This window comes from Gossypium arboreum, chromosome 10 (genome assembly GCF_025698485.1).
Source record: "Gossypium arboreum isolate Shixiya-1 chromosome 10, ASM2569848v2, whole genome shotgun sequence".
Lineage (NCBI taxonomy): Eukaryota > Viridiplantae > Streptophyta > Magnoliopsida > Malvales > Malvaceae > Gossypium > Gossypium arboreum.
The window spans coordinates 113,746,072-113,752,422 of NC_069079.1; the positions used below are offsets into that span (position 1 = coordinate 113,746,072).

At 36.1% G+C, this 6,351-nt stretch overlaps 1 non-coding gene across 1 annotated transcript; it reads right to left on the reverse strand.

The window, feature by feature from the left end:
- Window positions 1-3,328: 3,328 nt before the first annotated feature.
- On the reverse strand, window positions 3,329-3,435 carry LOC128283258 (small nucleolar RNA R71). Its single transcript, XR_008273600.1, has one exon. It is a non-coding gene; the product is annotated as a small nucleolar RNA R71 (small nucleolar RNA).
- Between the last annotated feature and the right edge of the window lie 2,916 nt (window positions 3,436-6,351).

Here is a 6,351-nt window from a genome sequence, read left to right on the forward strand (position 1 = left end):
CAAAACTTTTTGGTATAGGTAGAGTTAGGCTGAAATTGGTATGCACTAAATGTTGACTCGGTCATCTTCCTAAATTACCATGACATACAAGATGACAAACTATCCAACCTTTTGCCCCAGCAAACCTTCACTCATTTATTTCTTTCTCTATATCTTAAACCTACCAAACCACCAAACATAAGCCTTCCACACACAATTAAAAGTATCTAGCATGTAAACATGGTCCAAGCTCCTAATTCAAATGATAAAAATACTAATAAAATTTCCTAAAATGTCACTAAGTGTACCTAAGTACAAACATTTAACTAGGTCTAAAAGTATGAAATATAACTCTGTTAAAGAGTTATCAATCTTCTTAGTGAAGTTAACTCAAAGCTTTCAACTAAGAATAATTTTCTGAAGAAAGAAGTCTCCATGCTTAAAGGAAAAGTAAATGCAAAGTTAATGAAGCTTGATGAGAAATAAAAAAGGGTTGAAAACCTTAAAGAAGAACTAAAAAATGTAAGGCAGACTCTTAAGAAATTCAATTGCAGCACTAGCAAAGTTTATGTGATGATAAAAACTGGAAAAAGGGATCAAAAGAGAAGAGAATGGGGTTACATAGACAAAGGTAAACCACTATCTTGGAAAATGCTCTAAATAGGTAAAAGCTTAAGAACAACCTAGAATCTAGAAGATATGAGCTCCATCTACTAGAAAAAGAATCATTTGTCATTCTTGTGGTGTTTCAGACCATATCAAGATTCGTTGCTTCAATATGCTCAAAGACCTTCAATCGAATAAAATAGTGCCACAAGTTGTGCCAACTACTTCTAGCACTGTTTGAACGAAAGGAAGGATTGTGTAGAGAAGAAAAGATCAACAGTGTTTGTTTATTACATATCACTTACTCAAAGCTTTAATTGATGATATATGGTACTTTAACAGTGGTTGTTTACACCATATGACTGGTAACCTCTTATCAGGGCCATGAGGGCAATGTTATTTTTTGTAATCGGAAAAAGGGGAAGATCTATAACAAATGGACATTTGTAGTTGATAGGATGCTTAATCTAAAGAATGTAATATATATTGATGGCTTAAAAGCTAACCTGGTCAACATTAGTTAGCTTTGTGATCAGGGAATGCTTGTGAACTTCACAAAAGATAAGTGTACGGTAATCTCAAGGCAGAATGAACAAATCATGGAGGGTGCCTGATAAACGCCAAATTATACATATTTTTACCCCAAATACTTAGCATATTTATGGATGTTTATTACTAGATTTATGGATTTTGGTGCTCTTAATCTTGTTATTTCATGTTTTGTACTCAGGAGAGCACCAAGAGTCAAAAGGAGCCAAAAAGGGACAAAACGGACCAAATCAAGAAAATGACTCGGCCTAAGCCTAGCCACACAGGTAGCTCACGCGCCTGTGTCTTTCGAGGGTGTCGACCAAGGCTTTCACGATTCACACAGCCTGGCGATTGACCCACACGGCCGTGTGCAATTTAACGGATCGAACACGACCTGGTAATCACGTCACACGGTTGTGGCACACGGGCGTGTCCCTTTTTCAAGAAGTTGTATTTTACACGGAAAATGATACTTAGAGAGGAAGAAAGCCAATCCAAAGCCTATATAAAAACCCTAAGTATGACTTAGAGGGGACTCCTTCCAGAACTTTTTTGGAGTACAGAATCACACGCCGGGAATTACTTGAAGAAAGCCAGATGATCCATCCCAAAAGCTAGAGCTACTCCAAGGCTGAAGATCTCTCTCAGAATTCCTTCAGGGGTTTTAAAGTTTTCTTTATGTTTTGTTATTTTCATACTTTTGAGATGTACTCTTATTTTATTATGAGCTAAACCCCTTAGATACCTAGGGGGTTGAAACCTATGATGGATCTTGTTATTATTATCTGAACTGTATGATAAATACTTGATTTGTTCTTAATTATGTGTTCTTAATGCTTGAGTTAATATTACGGGTATTAATTCATGATTTGATGTGCTTATGCAGAGGAGCAAAAGTCCCTGCCTAAGAGTAGATTTAGCATAATTAAGCGGAGTTGATCGAACGCCTAGAAATAGGGTTACGAGATTTTTTCAGATTTGGGTGAAACCTAATATGGGAGTCCATAAATCGATTTACTACTTTCCTAGGTGTTTTAATTAAGAAAGAGATTTCAATTAATTTAACTGAGGGTTAGACGTTATTAGTCTCGAAAGAGATAATAATATAGGTTAGGGAGTCTCACGGATCAAGTAAAGTGAATAAATCGTCTGGTTTAGAGTTAGATAACAAGTGAAATCTAGGTGGATTCCTCCTTGGGTGTCGTCTTTATCAATTACTTTTCTTCAAGTCTTTTTCCAGATTTTCTCTTTTCCTTAGTAAGTAGTTAATTAGTTTAGTTAATTAGTTTAATAAACGAACCCTCTTTATTCCTAGGTTAAATAATAAAAAGATAGTTATTACTAGTACTTTTGGTTCCCTTAGGTACGACATCCCGGTCTTACCATTACTATACTATTGTTCGATAGGTGCGCTTGCCTACATCACGATAATAGTTAGTTCAAGAACGAGTAATTATAAATATTTAAAACCTATCACGAAACCTCGCGATCAAGTTTTTGGCGCCGTTGCCAGGGAACTGAAATATTAGGAACACTCAATTTTTATTACTTTAGCCCTTTATTTTTCTTGCAATTTAATTAATTTAATTATTATTATTATTTATTAATTTACTTTTTTTTTCTTTTGGCAGGTTTTTATAGTTTATGACTAGAACAAACCCGTCGGGACCATTACTTTTTGACGAAGAAATCGATCGCATAGTTTGTAGAAACCAAAGAGAAATAAGGCGCAGATTAATATAAACAGAGAACGAGCAAGAAGACTCAACCCCCAACTGAAGAGATGGCTGAAAACCAAGGCAATCAGCTACCTCCTACAATTGCGGCTAATCAAAATCCTGCTCCACGCACTATTTATGATTATGCTAAACCTTCTTTAACAGGAATTGAATCTAGCATATTTAGACCGGCTGTAGCTGCAAATACTTTTGAACTGAAACCTAACACAATTCAAATGATACAGCAGTTTGTTCAGTTTGATGGTTTGCAGGATGAAGATCACAACGCTCACTTCGCAAACTTTCTGGAATTTTGCGATGCATTTAAAATCAATGGCATTTTTGATGATGCCATTCGTCTTTGGTTATTTCCTTTTTCATTAAGGAAAAAAGCTAAACAGTGGTTGAACTCGTTACCACGAGGGTTAATTAGTACTTGGGAACAAATGATCGAAAATTTTTTACTAAAATACTTTCCGCCGGCTAAAACGGCTAAATTACGTAATGATATCTCTTCTTTTGTGCAGATAGATTTAGAAACACTTTACGATGCATAGGAGAGATACAAGGACTTACTAAGAAGGTGCCCTCACCATGGGTTACCGCTTTGGCTTCAAGTACAAACATTACACAATGGTCTGAATCCCTCGACTCGGCAAATGGTTGACGCAGCTGCTGGCGGAACCATCAACAATAAAACACCGGAAGATGCCTATGAGTTTATAAAGGAGATGTCATTGAATAACTATCAGTGGCAAGTTATGAGGACAAAGCCAACAAAAACAATCGGCGTTTGTAATGTCGACTCAGTTACTATGCTGTCAAATCAGGTAGAAATTCTCAATAAAAAGATTGATGGTTTACTTGGTTCTATGCAAGTACATCCAGTAATGAGGTGTGACTCAAGTGGAGGAGGTGTGCATACAGAATATCAATCCTTCAATCTTACAACCGAAGAGGAACAAGTCAACTATATGGGTAACAATAACTTTAGATCTCAAAATAACCCATACAGTAATACTTATAATGCAGGTTGGAGGAACCACCCAAAATTCTCCTAGGGTGGTCAAGAGAATCAAAAGCCACAAAATCCTCAGGGCTTTTAACAGCCACCTTATCAATAAGAGAAAAAACCAAACCTTGAAGAGATGCTCTCAAAGTTTATTTCGGTATATGAAACTCGTTTTCAGAACACTGAGACAGCACTTAAGAATCAACAAGCATCGATCCAAGGGCTCGAAATTCAGATAGGCCATTTTTCTAAACTAATCTCCAAACGACCACAAGGTAGCTTGCCAAGTAACACTGAACCCAACCCAAGGGAACAGCTCAACGCAATTGATATCCAAAATGACGAAAGAGTCGTTGAGCCTGAACCAGAACCGAGGCAAGAAACAGTGGTAAGTGAAGGGAGAGGTGAGGTAGATCAAAATATAAACAAACCAGTGGCTGTCGAATATAAGCCTCCTGTTCCATACCCTAATGCGACAAGGAAAGACCGCTCAAACGAACAATTCGGTAAATTCCTCAAACTTTTGAAAAAATTACATATTAACTTACCGTTTATTGAAGCTTTGTTGCAGATGCCAAATGTAATGAAATTTTTAAAAGAGCTGTTAGTAAATAAGCGGAAGTTGGAGGAAGCGTCGCATGTGGAGCTAAACGCAGTCTGCTAAGCTATTCTATAGAATAAGCTACCCTACAAATTGAAAGATCCAAGGAGTTTTACAATTCCTTACTTAATTGGTAGTTTAGATATAAGTCATGCATTAGCTTATTTAGGGGCTAGTATTAACGTCATGCCTTACAAAATGTTTAAGCAACTAGGTCTTGGGAAACCTAAACAAGCTAGGATGAGCATTCAATTGGCAGATAAAACTATAAGATTCCCTAGGGGTATTATTGAAGATGTACTCGTGAAAGTAGATAAGTTCATATTCCCCATTGATTTCGTTGTTCTAGACATAGAGGAGGATAATAACACCCCTTTGATTTTAGGGAGGCCCTTTTTAGCAACTGCTAAAACAATTATTGATGTTGGCACAAGTGAGCTCACGCTTCGCGTAGGAGACGACACGATCACCCTTCAAGCTCGTAATTCTGGCATCACATCGAACATTGAAGGTAATGGTCCACACCAGTCTACTAAAACTAACAATATGACACAACCTACTTTACAGAAATTAAGTTTCAAAGAAGTTCACAAGCCATGTTCCAGAAATAATTGTAATATCCCGAATTAGGGCCTAATTGGAATAGTGGTTTTGTGACCACAAATTCGAGATAGAAATAATTATTTTATGATTATTTTGAGGTCTATGATATGATTGCATGATTGTGTGAAAATTTCGTGAAGAAATTCTATGCATAAAGTGCTTAATTTGAAGTTAGGGACTAAATTGAATAAGTTGCAAAACTTACATTCTAGAAGTTTTTAGTATGAAATTGTTTTGAAATATTAATTAGGAGGTCTTAAATAGCAATTTGACCAATTTCTAAGTTTATGGACAAAAATTGGACATGGATGGAATTTTTGGAAAGTTTAGTAAAAAGGGCATTTTGGTCATTTAGGGGTAAAATGAATTAAAATTTGTTCATCTTCTTCACCATGGACGTGTATACCAAGGGAGACTCCATGGCTAGGGTTTCCAAGCTTCCAAGCACGATTATGAAGGAAATCGAGATTCGGGCTTAAATCGGGAAAGTACAAGGTTATGGACTAAAATGGTAAATTGCCGTTTTTGGATCGAGGTAAGTTCGTATGGTAATAATAATACAATGTTATGTGTGAATTATATTTCTTACTATTATTGCATATATTGTATGATTTAATATATTGGAAAAGTTGATGGAATGGTGTTTATGATGTGGAAATATGACATGAAAGAATGTTACATGAAATGCAAGAAAATGATGATACATGACAAGTGATATATGAAATATGTGATATATGTTATGTAAATTCTTAAAAGCTAATTTGCTATTTGAGTTGTGTCTTATTATACTATGAATGGACAATTGGTACTATGGATAGTGAGATCGACACTTCGAGTAAGTTCGTACATAAATAATCTATCGATTCTTTTTATGTTATTATATTTTGATATCATATGAAATTTGGCTGCCTATCAATTGGTTATTTGATGTAAGTTATGAATTTAAATTGATTACGGACAATTTAGTAAAATGTTGAAAAGTGAGGAATTTCCCGGTTGAACCTTCGGAATAGAAACGATACAAATGAACTATTGTGAGGTCACGTGTGTAGTACTAAGTGCAGGCTACTACGTGTACCGGATAATTGGTCGCATGTGTAGTACTAAGTGCAGGCTACTATGCGTACCCAAAAACTATGATCACGTGTGTAGTACTAAGTGCAGGCTATTACGTGTACCGGATAATTGGTCGCATGTGTAGTACTAAGTGCAGGCTACTATGCGTACCCGAAAACTGTGATCACGTGTGTAGTACTAAGTGCAGGCTACTACGTGTACCAGATTATTGGTTGCATGTGTAG